The sequence below is a fragment of the Scyliorhinus torazame genome, chromosome 19 (genome assembly GCF_047496885.1).
Source record: "Scyliorhinus torazame isolate Kashiwa2021f chromosome 19, sScyTor2.1, whole genome shotgun sequence".
Taxonomy (NCBI): Eukaryota; Metazoa; Chordata; class Chondrichthyes; order Carcharhiniformes; family Scyliorhinidae; genus Scyliorhinus; species Scyliorhinus torazame.
The window spans coordinates 10,788,893-10,808,724 of NC_092725.1; positions in this window are offsets into that span (position 1 = coordinate 10,788,893).

A 19,832-nucleotide genomic window follows, 5' to 3' on the forward strand; every position below is an offset into this window, starting at 1 on the left:
GAGAGGGGGGTTAGAGAGAACGGTTAGAGTGTGTGGTGAGGGAGAGAGACATTCTAGAAGAGTTTAGAGAGAGCGGTTAGAGAGTGAGGTTCGAGAGAGAGGTGAGAGAGAGCAGTTCAAGAGAGAGAGGTTAGAAAGAGATAGGTTAGGGCGAGAGAGGTTGGAGAAAGAGTGGTTAGTGAGAGAGAGGTTGAAGAGAGTGCGGTTAGAGAGAGAGGTTAGAGAGAGAGAGGTTAGAGAAAGAGGTTAGAGAGAGGATTGACAGAGAGGGGTTAGACAGAGAGGCTAGAGAGTGTTGTTAGAGAGCGTGTGGTTAGAGAGTGAGAAGTTAGAGAGAGAGGTTAGAGAGAGAGGTTAGAGAGAGGGTAGAGAGAGAGGATAGAGAGAGGATTGAGAGAGAGAGAGGTTAGAGAGAGAGGGTAGAGAGAGAGGTTAGAGAAAGAGGTTAGAGAGAGGTTAGAGAAAGAGGTTAGAGAGAGGATTGACAGAGAGGTTAGACAGAGAGGCTAGAGAGTGTTGTTAGAGAGCGTGCGGTTAGAGAGAGAGAAGTTAGAGAGAGAGGTTAGAAAGAGAGGTTAGAGAGAGAGGTTAGTGTGAGAGGTTAGAGAGAGAGGTTAGAGAGAGCAGGGTAAGAGAGGATCGATAGAGAGAGGTGAGAGAGTGTTGTTAGAGAGAGCACGATTAGAGAGGTTAGAGAGAGAAGATAGAGAGCCCAGATAGACACTGGGAGACATGGACAAGTGGGACCGAAGGGCATGTTCCCGTGTTGTAAACATCTATGACTCTATGTATATAGTTAGCAATGTGACCTCCAACCAGCAGGTGGCATCGGACATCTAACACGTGGCTTGAGATTGCTGCCAGGTGGCCGTAAGATGTACAAGAGGTTAGTCGCAGTTAAGGAAGCTCTCGGGGAATTCACTGAATTTATTTAGCAGCCATCGTCTGTATTTTGTTAATTAGTTATCTTTCCATGTGTTTGTTAATAAATCAGCTTTTTATTTAAACATCTAAATGCTCTGTGTACATCATTACAATGGTTGTCACAGAGCTCGAGAGAGAGAGAGGGGTTAGAGAGAGAGAGAGAGAGAGGTTACAGAGAGAGAGATTAGAGAGAGGTTAGAGAGATAGCGACGTTAGAGAGATTACAGATTGAGAGATTAGAGAGAGGTTAGAGAGATAGCGACGTTAGAGAGATTACAGAGAGAGAGATTAGAGAGAGAGGTTAGAGAGAGAGAGAGAGAGAGAGAGAGGTTACAGAGAAAGAGATTAGAGAGAGGTTAGAGAGATAGCGACGTTAGAGAGATTACAGAGAGAGAGATTAGAGAGAGAGGTTAGAGAGAGAGAGGTTACAGAGAGAGAGATTAGAGAGAGGTTAGAGAGATAACGACGTTTGAGAGAGAGATTACAGAGAGAGAGATTAGAGAGAGAGGTTAGAGAGAGAGAGAGAGACGTTAGAGAGAGAGGTTACAGAGAGAGAGATTGTAGAGAGAGAGGTTAGAGAGAGAGTGGCTACGGAGAGAGATTGTAGATGTCATAATATACACCAGTATATCATGGTGCAGACACACACACTGATGGACACACAGTGGGACCAATCAGCATACACAACACCGCAGCCAATCACCAGTGAGAGCACACGCACTATAAAGACAGGGGGCAGGAGAGTTCCCGCTCATTCTAGTAGCAGCCAGCTCGGAGCACAGAGCTCACAGCCTGCAACACAGACATTCACCGTGTGCTGAGTACATCGACTGGTTAGGACTAGGCAAAGGTCTTTAGTTAAAGCTGGTATCGTATTCACCCACAGTCTGAGTATGTTTAAATAGTTAACCTTTTAATAAAATAGTGTTGCACTACTTCAAGTGTTGGTGACCTGTATGTGATCCAGAACACCCAACACATCAGCAGAGAGAGAGGTTAGAGAGAGAGTGGTTACAGAGTGAGGTTACAGAGAGAGAGATTGTAGAGAGAGAGAGGTTAGAGAGAGAGTGGTTACAGAGTGAGGTGAAAGAGAGAGAGATTGTAGAGAGAGAGGTTAGAGAGAAAGCAGTTAGAGAGAGGCTAGAGCGAATGCGGTTAGAGAGCAAGAGGTTAGAGAGAATGTGGTTGGAGAGAAAGTTTAGAGACAGATGTTAGAGAGCAAGAGGTTAGAGAGAGAGAGGTTAGAGAGAGAGAGGTTAGAGAGAGAGGGGGGTTAGAGCGAGAGGGGGGTTAGAGAGAGAGGGGGGTTAGAGAGAGAGAGGTTCGAGTGAGAGAGGTTAGAGAGAGAGGGGGGTTAGAGAGAACGGTTAGAGTGTGTGGTGAGGGAGAGAGACATTCTAGAAGAGTTTAGAGAGAGCGGTTAGAGAGTGAGGTTCGAGAGAGAGGTGAGAGAGAGCAGTTCAAGAGAGAGAGGTTAGAAAGAGATAGGTTAGGGCGAGAGAGGTTGGAGAAAGAGTGGTTAGTGAGAGAGAGGTTGAAGAGAGTGCGGTTAGAGAGAGAGGTTAGAGAGAGAGAGGTTAGAGAAAGAGGTTAGAGAGAGGATTGACAGAGAGGGGTTAGACAGAGAGGCTAGAGAGTGTTGTTAGAGAGCGTGTGGTTAGAGAGTGAGAAGTTAGAGAGAGAGGTTAGAGAGAGAGGTTAGAGAGAGGGTAGAGAGAGAGGATAGAGAGAGGATTGAGAGAGAGAGAGGTTAGAGAGAGAGGGTAGAGAGAGAGGTTAGAGAAAGAGGTTAGAGAGAGGTTAGAGAAAGAGGTTAGAGAGAGGATTGACAGAGAGGTTAGACAGAGAGGCTAGAGAGTGTTGTTAGAGAGCGTGCGGTTAGAGAGAGAGAAGTTAGAGAGAGAGGTTAGAAAGAGAGGTTAGAGAGAGAGGTTAGTGTGAGAGGTTAGAGAGAGAGGTTAGAGAGAGCAGGGTAAGAGAGGATCGATAGAGAGAGGTGAGAGAGTGTTGTTAGAGAGAGCACGATTAGAGAGGTTAGAGAGAGAAGATAGAGAGCCCAGATAGACACTGGGAGACATGGACAAGTGGGACCGAAGGGCATGTTCCCGTGTTGTAAACATCTATGACTCTATGTATATAGTTAGCAATGTGACCTCCAACCAGCAGGTGGCATCGGACATCTAACACGTGGCTTGAGATTGCTGCCAGGTGGCCGTAAGATGTACAAGAGGTTAGTCGCAGTTAAGGAAGCTCTCGGGGAATTCACTGAATTTATTTAGCAGCCATCGTCTGTATTTTGTTAATTAGTTATCTTTCCATGTGTTTGTTAATAAATCAGCTTTTTATTTAAACATCTAAATGCTCTGTGTACATCATTACAATGGTTGTCACAGAGCTCGAGAGAGAGAGAGGGGTTAGAGAGAGAGAGAGAGAGAGGTTACAGAGAGAGAGATTAGAGAGAGGTTAGAGAGATAGCGACGTTAGAGAGATTACAGAGAGAGAGATTAGAGAGAGGTTAGAGAGATAGCGACGTTAGAGAGATTACAGAGAGAGAGATTAGAGAGAGAGGTTAGAGAGAGAGAGAGAGAGAGAGAGAGAGGTTACAGAGAAAGAGATTAGAGAGAGGTTAGAGAGATAGCGACGTTAGAGAGATTACAGAGAGAGAGATTAGAGAGAGAGGTTAGAGAGAGAGAGGTTACAGAGAGAGAGATTAGAGAGAGGTTAGAGAGATAACGACGTTTGAGAGAGAGATTACAGAGAGAGAGATTAGAGAGAGAGGTTAGAGAGAGAGAGAGAGACGTTAGAGAGAGAGGTTACAGAGAGAGAGATTGTAGAGAGGTTAGAGAGAGAGTGGCTACGGAGAGAGATTGTAGATGTCATAATATACACCAGTATATCATGGTGCAGACACACACACTGATGGACACACAGTGGGACCAATCAGCATACACAACACCGCAGCCAATCACCAGTGAGAGCACACGCACTATAAAGACAGGGGGCAGGAGAGTTCCCGCTCATTCTAGTAGCAGCCAGCTCGGAGCACAGAGCTCACAGCCTGCAACACAGACATTCACCGTGTGCTGAGTACATCGACTGGTTAGGACTAGGCAAAGGTCTTTAGTTAAAGCTGGTATCGTATTCACCCACAGTCTGAGTATGTTTAAATAGTTAACCTTTTAATAAAATAGTGTTGCACTACTTCAAGTGTTGGTGACCTGTATGTGATCCAGAACACCCAACACATCAGCAGAGAGAGAGGTTAGAGAGAGAGTGGTTACAGAGTGAGGTTACAGAGAGAGAGATTGTAGAGAGAGAGAGGTTAGAGAGAGAGTGGTTACAGAGTGAGGTGAAAGAGAGAGAGATTGTAGAGAGAGAGGTTAGAGAGAAAGCAGTTAGAGAGAGGCTAGAGCGAATGCGGTTAGAGAGCAAGAGGTTAGAGAGAATGTGGTTGGAGAGAAAGTTTAGAGACAGATGTTAGAGAGCAAGAGGTTAGAGAGAGAGAGGTTAGAGAGAGAGAGGTTAGAGAGAGAGGGGGGTTAGAGCGAGAGGGGGGTTAGAGAGAGAGGGGGGTTAGAGAGAGAGAGGTTCGAGTGAGAGAGGTTAGAGAGAGAGGGGGGTTAGAGAGAACGGTTAGAGTGTGTGGTGAGGGAGAGAGACATTCTAGAAGAGTTTAGAGAGAGCGGTTAGAGAGTGAGGTTCGAGAGAGAGGTGAGAGAGAGCAGTTCAAGAGAGAGAGGTTAGAAAGAGATAGGTTAGGGCGAGAGAGGTTGGAGAAAGAGTGGTTAGTGAGAGAGAGGTTGAAGAGAGTGCGGTTAGAGAGAGAGGTTAGAGAGAGAGAGGTTAGAGAAAGAGGTTAGAGAGAGGATTGACAGAGAGGGGTTAGACAGAGAGGCTAGAGAGTGTTGTTAGAGAGCGTGTGGTTAGAGAGTGAGAAGTTAGAGAGAGAGGTTAGAGAGAGAGGTTAGAGAGAGGGTAGAGAGAGAGGATAGAGAGAGGATTGAGAGAGAGAGAGGTTAGAGAGAGAGGGTAGAGAGAGAGGTTAGAGAAAGAGGTTAGAGAGAGGTTAGAGAAAGAGGTTAGAGAGAGGATTGACAGAGAGGTTAGACAGAGAGGCTAGAGAGTGTTGTTAGAGAGCGTGCGGTTAGAGAGAGAGAAGTTAGAGAGAGAGGTTAGAAAGAGAGGTTAGAGAGAGAGGTTAGTGTGAGAGGTTAGAGAGAGAGGTTAGAGAGAGCAGGGTAAGAGAGGATCGATAGAGAGAGGTGAGAGAGTGTTGTTAGAGAGAGCACGATTAGAGAGGTTAGAGAGAGAAGATAGAGAGCCCAGATAGACACTGGGAGACATGGACAAGTGGGACCGAAGGGCATGTTCCCGTGTTGTAAACATCTATGACTCTATGTATATAGTTAGCAATGTGACCTCCAACCAGCAGGTGGCATCGGACATCTAACACGTGGCTTGAGATTGCTGCCAGGTGGCCGTAAGATGTACAAGAGGTTAGTCGCAGTTAAGGAAGCTCTCGGGGAATTCACTGAATTTATTTAGCAGCCATCGTCTGTATTTTGTTAATTAGTTATCTTTCCATGTGTTTGTTAATAAATCAGCTTTTTATTTAAACATCTAAATGCTCTGTGTACATCATTACAATGGTTGTCACAGAGCTCGAGAGAGAGAGAGGGGTTAGAGAGAGAGAGAGAGAGAGGTTACAGAGAGAGAGATTAGAGAGAGGTTAGAGAGATAGCGACGTTAGAGAGATTACAGAGAGAGAGATTAGAGAGAGGTTAGAGAGATAGCGACGTTAGAGAGATTACAGAGAGAGAGATTAGAGAGAGAGGTTAGAGAGAGAGAGAGAGAGAGAGAGAGGTTACAGAGAAAGAGATTAGAGAGAGGTTAGAGAGATAGCGACGTTAGAGAGATTACAGAGAGAGAGATTAGAGAGAGAGGTTAGAGAGAGAGAGGTTACAGAGAGAGAGATTAGAGAGAGGTTAGAGAGATAACGACGTTTGAGAGAGAGATTACAGAGAGAGAGATTAGAGAGAGAGGTTAGAGAGAGAGAGAGAGACGTTAGAGAGAGAGGTTACAGAGAGAGAGATTGTAGAGAGAGAGGTTAGAGAGAGAGTGGCTACGGAGAGAGATTGTAGATGTCATAATATACACCAGTATATCATGGTGCAGACACACACACTGATGGACACACAGTGGGACCAATCAGCATACACAACACCGCAGCCAATCACCAGTGAGAGCACACGCACTATAAAGACAGGGGGCAGGAGAGTTCCCGCTCATTCTAGTAGCAGCCAGCTCGGAGCACAGAGCTCACAGCCTGCAACACAGACATTCACCGTGTGCTGAGTACATCGACTGGTTAGGACTAGGCAAAGGTCTTTAGTTAAAGCTGGTATCGTATTCACCCACAGTCTGAGTATGTTTAAATAGTTAACCTTTTAATAAAATAGTGTTGCACTACTTCAAGTGTTGGTGACCTGTATGTGATCCAGAACACCCAACACATCAGCAGAGAGAGAGGTTAGAGAGAGAGTGGTTACAGAGTGAGGTTACAGAGAGAGAGATTGTAGAGAGAGAGAGGTTAGAGAGAGAGTGGTTACAGAGTGAGGTGAAAGAGAGAGAGATTGTAGAGAGAGAGGTTAGAGAGAAAGCAGTTAGAGAGAGGCTAGAGCGAATGCGGTTAGAGAGCAAGAGGTTAGAGAGAATGTGGTTGGAGAGAAAGTTTAGAGACAGATGTTAGAGAGCAAGAGGTTAGAGAGAGAGAGGTTAGAGAGAGAGAGGTTAGAGAGAGAGAGAGAGAGGTTAGAGAGAATGCGGTTAGAGAGAGAGAGGTTAGAGACAAAGAGTTAGAGAGCGAGCGGTTAGAGAGAGAGCGAGAGGTTCGAGTGAGAGAGGTTAGCGGTTAGAGAGAGAGTGGTTCGAGTGAGAGAGGTTACAGAAAGAGGTTAGAGAGAGGTTAGAGAGAGAGGGTGGAGGTTAAGAGAGCGAGTGGTTCAAGTGAGAGAGGTTAGAGAAGAGGTTAGAGAGAGGTTAGAGAGAGAGGTTAGAGGTTAGAGAGAGTGTGGTTAGAGTGAGAGAGGGTAGAGAGATAGAAAGAGAGGTTAGATATATATAGAGAGAGAAAGAGAGATGTGAGAGAGAAAGATTGGAGGGAGAAACTAAGAGGGGGCGAGAGAGAGCGAGGCTATGGAGAGATGTTAGAGAGATTTCGAAAGAGAGAGAGAGGTTAGAGAGAAAGGTTAAAGAGAGAGATTGCGATGAAGAGAGAAAGAGAGAGCGATTGAGGGGCATTTAGATAGAGGATATATTGACAGAGAGAGGTTAGTGAGAGAAAGGTTAGAGAGAGTTTGAGGGGGAGTTTAGAGAGAGACATTGAGAGATATTTAGAGAGATGGAGGTAGATAGAGAGGTTAGAGCGAGAAAGGTTAGAGAGAGAGATTGAGAGTGAGGGAGAGAGAGGTTAGAGAGGCAGATTGAGAGAGAGGGAGAGAGAGAGAGAGGGCGGGTCAGAGTGAGGGAGACAGCGACAGAGAGCGGTTAGAGAGAGGGATTAAATGGAGAGAGACAGACAGAGACATGTGAGAGGGAGAGAGGTTAGAGGGAGGGGATTAAGGACAGAGAGAGGGGCTAGAGAGACAGGTTCGAGAGAGCGCAGTTAGAGAGAGAGAGGTTAGAGAAAGGGAGATTGGAGGGTGAGAAGTTAGAGAGAGCGGTTACCGACATAGTGGTTAGACAGAGGGAGAGGTTATAGAGACAGAGGTCAGAGGGACAGCAGTTAGAGGGGAGTGGCGTAGTGGTTAGGACTGGGACTGCGGCGCTGAGGACCCGGGTTCGAATCCCGGCCGCGGGTCACTGTCCGTGTGGAGTTTGCACATTCTCCCCGTGTCTGCGTGGGTTTCGCCCCCACAACCCAAAGATGTGCAGGGTAGGTGGATTGTCCCCGCTAAATTGCCCCTTAACTGGAAAAATAATAATTGGCGACTCAAATTTTATTTTAAAAAAGAAAGGGGAGAGGTTGGAGAGAGAGAGAGGTGAGAGAGATAGAAAGAGAGGTTAGATATATATATAGAGAGAGAGAGATCTGAGAGAGAGAGAAAGATTGGAGGGAGGAACTAAGAGGGGGCGAGAGAGAGAGAGGTTATGGAGAGATGTTGGAAAGAGTGTGGTAGACAGAGAGAGAGAGAGAGAGACCAGTTAGAGAGAGAGAGGTTAGAGAGAGCGAGGTTAGAGAGAGTGTGGTAGACAGAGAGAGAGAGAGGTTGGAGAGAGTGTGGTAGACAGAGAGAGAGAGACCAGTTAGAGAGAGCGAGGTTAGAGAGAGTGGTGAGAGAGAGAGATATTAGAGGGACAGAGCTTCGAGAGGGAGATTGAGGAATATTTAGTGAGAGAGAGGGAGAAAGAGATGTTAGAGAGAAAGGTTAAAGAGAGAAATTGAGAGGGAGAGAGAGATTGAGAGAGAGGGAGAGAGACAGAGAGAGGATAGAGAGCGCAGTTAAATGGAGAGAGAGAGATATGTTCGAGAGAGCGGTTAGAGGGAGAGTGGTGGAGTGAGAGAGAAGTTGGAGAGAGAGAGTTTGGAGAGCGAGCGGTTAGAGAGATTGAGGTTGGAGAGAGAGCAGTTAGAGAGAGCAGTTAGAAAATGCGGTTAACAAGAGAGTGGTTAGAGAGAGAGAGAGAGAGGTTAGAGAGGGAGAGGTTTGAGCGAGAGAGAGAGGTGAGAGAGAGAGGAGAGAGCAGTTAGCGAGCAAGTGGTTAAAGAGAGAGAGGTTAGAGAGAGAGGTTAGAGAGAGCGGTTAGAGATAGGTTAGAGAAATAGTGATTAGAGAGAGAGGTTCGAGAGTGATAGTTAGAGAGAAATGTTAAAGAGAGAGATTGGGAGGGAGAGAGAAAGAGAGAGAGGTAATAGAGAGAACAGTTAGAGAGAGAGAGAGAGGATAGAGAGATAGATTCAAGAGAGAGGTTAGAGAGAGAGCAGTAGAGAGAAGGTAGAGAGAAAGAGGATAGAGAGAGAGGTTCGAGAGATAGAGGTTAGAGAAAGAGTGGTTAGAGAGCGGGGTTGGAGAGAGAGATGTTAGAGAGAGAGGTTAGAGAGAGAGCAGTTAATGAGAGTGGTTCAACAGAGAGAGGTTCGAGAGAGCAGTTAGAGAGGGAGAGGTTAGAGAGAGGGAGGTTAAAGAGAGTGTGGTTAGAGAGAGAGGTTAGAGAGAGGTTAGGGCCTGTGCCGTGGGGGCACTCTTTCCCTTCCGCCTCCGCCACGGTCTCCACCATGGCGGAGGTGGAAGAGACTCCCTCCACTGCGCATGCGCGGGAAACTGTCAGTGGCCGCTGACGCTCCCGCGCATGCGCCGTCCGGAGATGTCATTTCCGTGCCAGCTGGCGGGGTGGAAATTCCTCCGGCGTCGGCCTAGCCCCTCAATGTTGGGGCTTGGCCCCCAAAGATGCGGAGCATTCCGGACCTTTGGGGTGGCGCGATGCCTGTCTGGTTGGCACCGTTTTGGGCGCCAGTTGGCGGACATCGCGCCGTTTCCGGAGAATTTCGCCCCAGTATATCATGGTGCAGACACACACACACTGATGGACATGCAGTGGGACCAATCAGCACACACAACACCGCAGCCAATCACCAGTGAGAGCACACGCACTATAAAGACAGGGGACAGGAGAATTCCCGCTCATTCTAGTAGCAGCCAGCTCGGAGCACAGAGCTCACAGCCTGCAACACAGACATTCACCATGTGCTGAGTGCATCGACTGGTTAGGACTAGGCAAGGGTCAACAGTTAAAGCTGGTATTGCATTCACCCACAGTTCAAGTATGTTTAAATAGTTAACATTTTAGTAAAATAGTGTTGCACTACTTCAAGTGTTGGTGACCTGTATGTGATCCAGAACACCCAACACATCAGCAGAGAGAGAGGTTAGAGAGAGTGGTTACAGAGTGAGGTGACAGAGAGAGAGATTGTAGAGAGAGAGAGGTTAGAGAGAGAGTGGTTACAGAGTGAGGTGACAGAGAGAGAGATTGTAGAGAGAGAGGTTAGAGACAAAGAGTTAGAGAGCGAGCGGTTAGAGAGAGAGCGAGAGGTTCGAGTGAGAGAGGTTAGAGAGAGGTTAGAGGTTAGAGAGAGAGTGGTTCGAGTGAGAGAGGTTAGAGAAAGAGGTTAGAGAGAGAGGGTGGAGGTTAAGAGAGAGAGTGGTTCAAGTGAGAGAGGTTAGAGAAGAGGTTAGAGAGAGGTTAGAGAGAGAGGTTAGAGGTTAGAGAGAGAGTGGTTAGAGTGAGAGAGGTTAGAGAGATAGAAAGAGAGGTTAGATATATATAGAGAGAAAGAGAGATGTGAGAGAGAGAGAAAGATTGGAGGGAGAAACTAAGAGGGGGCGAGAGAGAGCGAGGTTATGGAGAGATGATAGAGAGATTTCGAAAGAGAGAGAGAGGTTAGAGAGAAAGGTTAAAGAGAGAGATTGAGATGAAGCGAGAAAGAGAGAGAGAGATTGAGGGGCATTTAGATAGAGGATATATAGACAGAGAAAGGTTAGAGAGAGTTTGAGGGAGAGAGGGAGGGAGAGGTTAGAGAGAGACATTGAGAGATATTTAGAGAGATGGAGGTAGATAGAGAGGTTAGAGCGAGAAAGGTTAGAGAGAGAGATTGAGAGTGAAGGAGATAAAGGTTAGAGAGGCAGATTGAGAGAGAGAGAGGGCGAGTCAGAGGGAGGGAGACAGCGACAGAGAGCGGTTAGAGAGAGGGATTAAATGGAGAGAGACAGACAGAGACATGTGAGAGGGAGAGAGGTTAGAGGGAGGGGATTAAGGACAGAGAGAGGGGCTAGAGAGACAGGTTCGAGAGAGCGCAGTTAGAGAGAGAGAGGTTAGAGAAAGGGAGATTGGAGGGTGAGAAGTTAGAGAGAGCGGTTACCGACATAGTGGTTAGACAGAGGGAGAGGTTATAGAGACAGAGGTCAGAGGGACAGCAGTTAGAGGGGAGTGGCGTAGTGGTTAGCACTGGGACTGCAGCGCTGAGGACCCGAGTTCGAATCCCGGCCACGGGTCACTGTCCGTGTGGAGTTTGCACATTCTCCCCGTGTCTGCGTGGGTTTCGCCCCCACAACCCAAAGATGTGCAGGGTAGGTGGATTGTCCACGCTAAATTGCCTCTTAACTGGAAAAATAATAATTGGCGACTCTAAATTTATTTTTAAAAAGAAAGGGGAGAGGTTAGAGAGAGAGAGAGGTGAGAGAGATAGAAAGAGAGGTTAGATATATATATATAGAGAGAGAGAGAGATCTGAGAGAGAGAGAAAGATTGGAGGGAGGAACTAAGAGGGGGCGAGAGAGAGAGAGAGAGGTTATGGAGATATGTTGGAAAGAGTGTGGTAGACAGAGAGAGAGAGAGAGGTTAGAGAGAGAGAGGTTAGAGAGAGACAGAGAAACCAATTAGAGAGAGAGAGAGGTTGGAGAGAGTGCAGTAGACAGAGAGAGAGAGAGAGCAGTGAGAGAGGGAGAGGTTAGAGAGAGAGAGGTTAGAGAGAGAGAGGTTAGACTGGGAGACTGAAAGATATTTAGTGAGAGGGAGAGAGAGAGAGAGAGAGAGACATTAGAGATAAAGTTTAAAGAGAGAGATTGAGAGGAAGAGAGAAAGAGGGAGAGGTTGAGGGGCATTTGGAGATATATAGAGAGAGAGAGATGAGAGAGAGAAAGGTTGGAGAGAGTTTGAGGGAGAGAGTGGTTAGAGTGATAAAGGTTAGAGCAGGAGATTGAGAGAGAGGGGAGTTAGAGGGAGAGACAGCGAGAGAGACAGAGATATGTGAGAGAGAGAAGTTAGAGGGAGGGGGTTAAAGACAGAGAGAGGGGTTAGAGAGGTTAGAGAGAGAACGGTTGGAGAGGTTAGAGAGGGAGGTTAGAAAGAGTTTAGAGAGAGAGGTTGGAGAGAGAGATGAGAGAGAGAGTGGTTAGCAAAAGAGTGGTTAGAGAGGGAGAGGTTAGGAGAGAGCAGCTAGAGAGTACGGTTTGAGAGGGAGCGGTTAGAGAGTGCAGTTAGAGAGCGAGCAGTTAGAGAGATTGAGGTTGGAGAGAGAGCAGTTAGAGAGAGCAGTTAGAAAGAGCGGTTAACAAGAGAGTGGTTAGACAGAGGGAGAGAGAGGTTAGAGAGAGGGAGAGGTTTGAGAGAGAGAGAGAGGTGAGAGAGAGAGGAGAGAGCAGTTAGCGAGTAAGTGGTTAAAGAGAGAGAGGTTAGAGAGAGAGGTTAGAGAGAGCGGTTAGAGATAGGTTAGAGAAATATTGATTAGAGAGAGAGGTTCGAGAGTGATAGTTAGAGAGAAATGTTAAAGAGAGAGATTGGGAGGGAGAGAGAAAGAGAGAGAGGTAATAGAGAGAACAGTTAGAGAGAGAGAGAGGATAGAGAGATAGATTCAAGAGAGAGGTTAGAGAGAGAGTGTTTTGCGAGAGAGTGGTTAGAGCGAGAGGTACGAGAGAGAAGGTAGAGAGAAAGAGGATAGAGAGAGAGGTTCGAGAGATAGAGGTTAGAGAAAGAGTGGTTAGAGAGAGGGGCTGGAGAGAGAGATGTTAGAGAGAGAGGTTAGAGAGAGAGCAGTTAATGAGAGAGTGGTTCAACAGAGAGAGGTTCGAGAGAGCAGTTAGAGAGGGAGAGGTTAGAGAGAGGGAGGTTAAAGAGAGTGTGGTTAGAGAGAGAGGTTAGAGAGAGGTTAGAGAGAGAGATTGAGAGTTATATAGTGATAGGGAGATAGAGAGGCAGAGATTAGAGGGGGAATTATTAGAGAGAGATTGAGAGAGGGAGAGGTTAGACAGAGGAATAGATAGATATTTAGAGAGAGGGAAGTAGAGAGAGAGGTTAGAGCGAGAAAGATTAGAGAGAGAGATTGAGAGTGAGGTAGAGAGAGGTTAGAGAGAGAGATTAAGAGAGAGGGAGAGAGAGGGGGGTCAGAGGGAGAGAGACAGCAACAGAGAGAGGTTCGAGAGAGAGGTTAAATAGAGAGAGAGAGAGAGATATGTTAGAGAGAGAGTTTAGAGGGAGGATGTTAAAGACAGAGAGAGGGGTTAGAGAGAGAGGTTAGAGAGAGAACGGTTAGAGATAAGGGTTAGAGAGAGAGGGAGAGAGAGAGGTTAGAGAGAGAGAGGTTGGAGAGAGCGCGGTTAGAGACAGAGCGGTTAGAGAGAGCGGTTAACGAGAGAGTGGTTAGACAGAGATAGAGAGGTTAGAGAGAGAGGTTAGAGAGAGGAGAGAGTGGTTAGCGAGCGAGTGGTTAAAGAGAGAGAGGATAGAGAGACCAAAGCGAAAACGCTGGAAAATTTCAGCAGGTCTGGCAGCATCTGTAGGGAGAGAAAAGAGCGAACGTTTCGAGTCCAGGTGACTCTTTGTCAAAGCTAACAGACAGAGAAAGTGGGGAATATTTATACTGTGGAGTGAGAATGAAAGATGAGTCATAGCCACAGAAACCCAGGGAAACTGGGTGCTAATGGCCACAGAAACCAAGGGAACAGAGTGCTAATGGCCACAGAAACCAAGGGGACAGAGTGCAAATGGCCACAGAAACCAACGGAACAGAGTGCTAATGGCAGTCCCCCAGAGAGAACAAAAGATGTGAGAGGCCAAACAGCAGAAAACTAACATCAGAGGGTAAACTGTGACAGATGTAGATGTGGGTTGGAGGGTAAGGGGGAAGCAAAGGGGAGAGGGTAAATAAAAGGTGGATACGATGGGGGTGGTGAATATATATAAAGAAAGAAAGAAATGGTAAAGACAGTTAAAATGAAATGAGATGAAAACAAATGGGTCGAGGTGGGGTCGAGCTGATCATCTGAAGTTGTTGAATTCGATGTTGAGACGGAAGGCTGTAGCCTAACCGGAAGGTGAGATGTTTTCATAGAATTTACAGTGCAGAAGGAGGCCATTCGGCCCATCGAGTCTGCACCGGCTCTTGGAAAGAGCACCCTACCCAAGCCCACACCTCCACCCTATCCCCATAACCCAGTAACCCCACCCAACACTAAGGGCAATTTATCATGGCCAGTCCACCTAACCTGCACATCTTTGGACTGTGGGAGGAAACCGGAGCACCCGGAGGAAACCCACGCAGACACGGGGAGAACGTGCAGACTCCGCACAGACAGTGACCCAGCCGGGAATCGAACCTGGGACCCTGGAGCTGTGAAGCAATTGCGCTAACCGCTGTGCTACCGTGCTGCCCGAGGTTGTTCCTCCAGTTTGCGTTGAGCTTCACTGGAACATTGCAGCAGGACAAGGACAGACATGTGGGCATGGGGGCAGGGTCTTGTGTTAAAATAGCAAGCAACGGGAAGGTCAGGGTCCTGAATGCACACAGACCGAAGATGCCCAGCAAAGCGATCACCCGGTCTGCGTTTGGTCTCTCCGATATCGAGGAGACCACATTGGGAGCAGCGAATGCAGTAGACCAGATTGGAAGAGATGCAAGTGAAACGCTGCTTCACCTGGAATGAGTGTTTTGGGCCTGGGATGTTAAGCATGGAAGAGGTAAAGGGGCAGGTGTTACTCCTTCCGCGATTGCATGGGAAGGTGCCCTGGGTGACGGGAGAGGTACTGGGTATGGTGGAGGAGTGGGCTAGATTATCTCGGAGGGAACGGTCTCTGCGGAATGCTGACAGAGGGAGTGAAGGGAACATGTGTTTGGTGGTGGCATCACGCTGGAGTTGGCGGAAAGGCGGAGGATTCTGCTTTGCACACGGAGGCTGGTGGGATGAATGAGTGGGACTCCATCCTTGTTCTGGGAGGGAGGCGAGGGTAGTGGCGCACGAAATGGACCGCGAGGATAGAGAGATAGTTAGAGAGAAAGCTTAAAGAGAGAGATTGAGAGGGAGAGAGAGGATAGAGAAAGAGAAAAGCTGGAGAGAGGGAGAGAGAAAGAGAGGTTACAGAGAGAGAGGTTAGAGAGAGTCGTGAGAGAGAGAGAGAGAGGTTCGAGAGAGAGAGGTTAGAGAGAGTGAGCAGTTAGAGAGGGAGAGGTTAGAGAGAGAGAGGCAGAGGTTAAAGAGAGAATGGTTAGAGAGAGAGGTTAGAGAGAGAAAGGTTAGAGAGAGAGGGTTAGAGAGAGAGAGAGACAGTGATGCACGATCAATAACTCCAGAAGCGAGATTGGAGACAATTGAAGGCTTTAATACGCTAGATGTTTCCCCCAGCAGCGCAGGTACAGAAGAAAACTGCTGGGGTGGCACTGGCTCTTATACCCCGCCTTGCAGGGCGGAGCTAACATACAGGCTTAACCAATGGGAACAAGTACATTCCCCACCAATGGTATTCCGGCATTATCAGGTCCCGTAATCCTCCTAACACAGACTACCACATTCACCCCTTGTTAAAAAAGAATCCGGCGGGGGTGGTGGCTTCGTATTACAACATGGTAAAGTGGGAGAAGTGACAGTTATACAGGTACCGTAATACCTCCGTACAGCGTTTTGCCTTATTACATTTTAACTATTTACAACAGTAATGTAGATTTCAAAATGAAGCAATTAGTCGATCGGGCCCTGGTCGTCCTCTGCGATCGTCGTAGCTTTGGTGGTGATGTCGGTGGAGGTTCGGGCGTCTGTGACTCCGGGAGCATGGTTTCGGCTTCATCACCCCTAGACGTGGCTGGTGGAAGGACCGACTGACCTGGGAAGGGGGCGGCTGTGGGGTGCGCTTCTGGGAGGGAGGGTGGGACTGGTGGCGGGGGAGTGTGTGGGGATCCAGCGGGCGCCAGGTCCCGTAGGGAGACCGTATCTTGTTGGCCGTCGGAGTACGCAACTTAAGCGTGCTGAGGGTTAGCGTGGAGGAGATGGACCCTCTCGACCAGCGGGTCCGACTTGTGCGCCCGCACGTGTTTTCGGAGCAGGATGGGTCCGGGAGCTGCCAGCCAGGTCGGGAGCGACGTCCCAGTGGAGGCCTTGCTGGGGAAGACAAGGAGACGTTCGTGAGTGTTTCGTTTGTCGTGGTACACAGCAGTGACCGGATGGAGTGGAGGGCATCCGGGAGGACTTACTGCCAGCGGGAGACTGGGAGATTCCTGGACCGTAGGGCCAGCAGGACGGTCTTCCAGACCGTTCCGTTCTCCCTCTCTACCTGTCTGTTTCCCCGGGGGTTGTAACTGGTCGTCCTGCTCGAGGCGATGCCCTTGCTGAGCAGGAATTGACGCAGTTCGTCGCTCATAAAAGAGGACCCCCTATCACTGTGTATGTACGCGGGGAACCTGAACAGTGTAAAGATACCCTGGAGGGCCTTGATGACGGTGTTTGCGGTCATGTCTGGGCAGGGGATGGCGAATGGGAACCGGGAGTACTCATCAATCATGTTCAAGAAGTACGTGTTGCGGTCGGTGGAGGGGAGGGGGCCTTTGAAGTCCATGCTGAGGCGTTCAAAGGGACGGGAAGCCTTTATCAGGTGCGCTTTCTCTGGCCGGTAGAAGTGCGGTTTGCACTCTGCGCAGATTCGGCAGCCCCTGGTGACTGTCCTGACCTCCTCGAGTGACCCCCAGGTGGCAGGTCCTCGTGGAGGGCTCGGAGGCGGTCCACTTGTGCGGTGGCACATGTGCCGCGGGATAGGGCGTCAGGAGGCTCGTTTAGCTCCCCGGGACGATACAAGATCTCATAGTTGGAGGTGGAGAGTTCTATCCTCCACCGTAAGATCTTATCATTTTTAATCTCACATTATCGAACATGAAGGCAACCGACCGTTGGTCAGTGAAGAGAGTGAATCTCCTGCCGGCCAGGTAATGCCTCCAATGTCGCACAGCTTCTACTATAGAACATAGAACATAGAACAATACAGCGCAGTACAGGCCCTTCGGCCCACGATGTTGCACCAAAACAAAAGCCATCTAACCTACACTATGCCATTATCATCCATATGTTTATCCAATAAACTTTTAAATGCCCTCAATGTTGGCGAGTTCACTACTGTAGCAGGTAGGGCATTCCACGGCCTCACTACTCTTTACGTAAAGAACTTACCTCTGACCTCTGTCCTATATCTATTACCCCTCAGTTTAAGGCTATGTCCCCTCGTGCTAGCCATTTCCATCCGCGGGAGAAGGCTCTCACTGTCCACCCTATCTAACCCTCTGATCATTTTGTATGCCTCTATTAAGTCTCCTCTTAACCTTCTTCTCTCTAACGAAAACAACCTCAAGTCCATCAGCCTTTCCTCATAAGATTTTCCCTCCATACCAGGCAACATCCTGGTAAATCTCCTCTGCACCCGTTCCAAAGCCTCCACGTCCTTCCTATAATGCGGTGACCAGAACTGTACGCAATACTCCAAATGCGGCCATACCAGAGTTCTGTACAGCTGCAACATGACCTCCTGACTCCGGAACTCAATCCCTCTACCAATAAAGGCCAACACTCCATAGGCCTTCTTCACCACCCTATCAACCTGGGTGGCAACTTTCAGGGATCTATGTACATGGACACCTAGATCCCTCTGCTCATCCACACTTTCAAGAACTTTTCCATTAGCCAAATATTCCACATTCCTGTTATTCCTTCCACAGTGAATCACCTCACACTTCTCTACATTAAACTCCATTTGCCACCTCTCAGCCCAGCACTGCAGCTTATCTATATCCCTCTGTAACCTGCTACTTCCTTCCACACTATCGACAACACCGCCGACTTTAGTATCGTCTGCAAATTTACTCACCCACCCTTCTGCACCTTCCTCTAGGTCATTGATAAAAATCACAAACAGCAACGGCCCCAGAACAGATCCTTGTGGTACTCCACTTGTGACTGTACTCCATTCTGAACATTTCCCATCAACCACCACCCTCTGTCTTCTTTCAGCTAGCCAATTTCTGATCCACATCTCTAAATCACCCTCAATCCCCAGCCTCCGTATTTTCTGCAATAGCCTACCGTGGGGAACCTTATCAAACGCTTTGCTGAAATCCATATACACCACATCAACTGCTCTACCCTCGTCTACCTGTTCAGTCACCTTGGACTGGGCCTCCTTTTCGACTGAGGAGTGGTGGATTTCGGAAGCCTGGAGGGTACAGGAGAAGAAGGCCACGGGTCTGCCCGCTTGGTTGAGGGTGGCCGCCAGAGCTACGTCAGACGCATCGCTCTCGACCTGGAAGGGGAGGGACTCGTCGATGGCGCGCATCGTGGCCTTTGTAATGTCTGCTTTGATGCGGCTGAAGGCCTTGCGGGCCTCTATCGACAGGGGGAAAAACTGTGGATTGGATCAGGGGACGGGCCTTGTCCGCATAGTTGGGGACCCACTGGGCATAGTAAGAGAAAATCCCTAGGCAGCGCTTCAGGGCCTTGGAGCAGTGAGGGAGGGGGAACTCCATAAGGGGGCGCATGCGCTCAGGGTCGGGGCCTATAACTCCATTTCGCACTACGTAGCCGAGGATGGCTAGGCGGTCGGAGCTAAACACGCATTTATCCTTGTTATACGTGAGGTTAAGGATTTTTGCAGTCTGGAGGAATTTTCGGAGGTTGGTGTCGTGGTCCTGCTGGTCGTGGCCGCAGATGGTGACATTATCGAGATACGGGAATGTTGCCGGTAAACCGTACCGGTCAACCATTCGGTCCATCTCTCGCTGGAAGACCGAGACCCCATTGGTGACACCGAAGGGAACCCTTAAGAAGTGATAGAGCCGCCCGTCTGCCCCGAAGGCAGTGTATTTGCGGTCACTAGTGCGGATGGGGAGCTGGTGATAGGCGGACTTAAGATCCACCGTGGAGACGACCTTGTAATGCGCGATCCTGTTTACGAGGTCGGATATGCGGGGGAGAGGGTACGCGTCCAGCTGCGTAAACCTGTTGATGGTCTGGCTGTAGTCGATGACCATCCTATGTTTCTCCCCGGTCTTTACCACCACTACGTGAGCTCTCCAGGGGCTGTTGCTCGCTTCAATGACCCCTTCCCTCAGTAGCCTTTGGACCTCTGACCTAATAAAGATCCGGTCCTGGGCGCTGTACCGTCTGCTCCTGGTGGCGACGGGTTTGCAATCCGGGGTGAGGTTCGCAAACAGGGAAAGCGGATCGACCTTGAGGGTCGCGAGGCTGCAGACAGTGAGGGGGGTATGGGGCCCCCGAATTTGAAAGTTAGACTTTGGAGGTTGCACTGAAAATCCAACCCTAGGAGTGTGGCCGCGCAGAGGTGGGGAAGGACGTAGAGACGGAAATTTTTGAACTCCCTTCCCTGGACCGTGAGGTTTGCTACACAAAACCCCTTTATCTCCACTGAGTGGGAACCGGAGGCCAGGGAGATTTTTAGATTAACGGGGTGGCCAGGGAGAGAACAGCGCCTTACCGTGTCGGGGTGTATGAAGCTCTCTGTGCTCCCAGAGTCGATTAGGCAGGACGTTTCATTCCCATAGATAAGCACGGTCGTCGTAGCAGTCGAGAGTGTTCGAGGCCGAGACTGATCCAGAGTCACCGAGGCTAATCGCAGCAGTTGGATGTTCTCTTCGGGCGGTGCGTGGTCAGCCGAGCTGGGGTCCTGGGAGTCCATCCAAGATGGCGTCTCCCACTGGTCGCACACGGCTGGGGTTGCACAAAATGGCGGCGCCCATCCATCGCACGTGGCGTCCGCGGGACAAGATGGCGGCGTCCGGAGGCCACACGTGGCCCTGGAGGAGAGGGCTGTGGTGGCGGTCCGTATTCACCTCTGGAGGCCGCAACGACCGCCCGGGCCTGGCATACCGCCACAAAGTGGCCCTTTTTACCGCATCCCTTGCAGGTGGATGCACGGGCCGGGCAGCGCTGGCGGGGGTGCTTGGCTTGGCTTGCTCGCAAAAGTAGCAGCGGGGCCCCCCGGGGTTGCCAGGCTGTCTTGCAGCACAAGCTTGTGGGGGGATGGGAGATGCCTCGGGGTCGGCCGCGGGGGGGGTTCCACCCTGCCCAGGGGGCTGCCGCGTGGTCGGG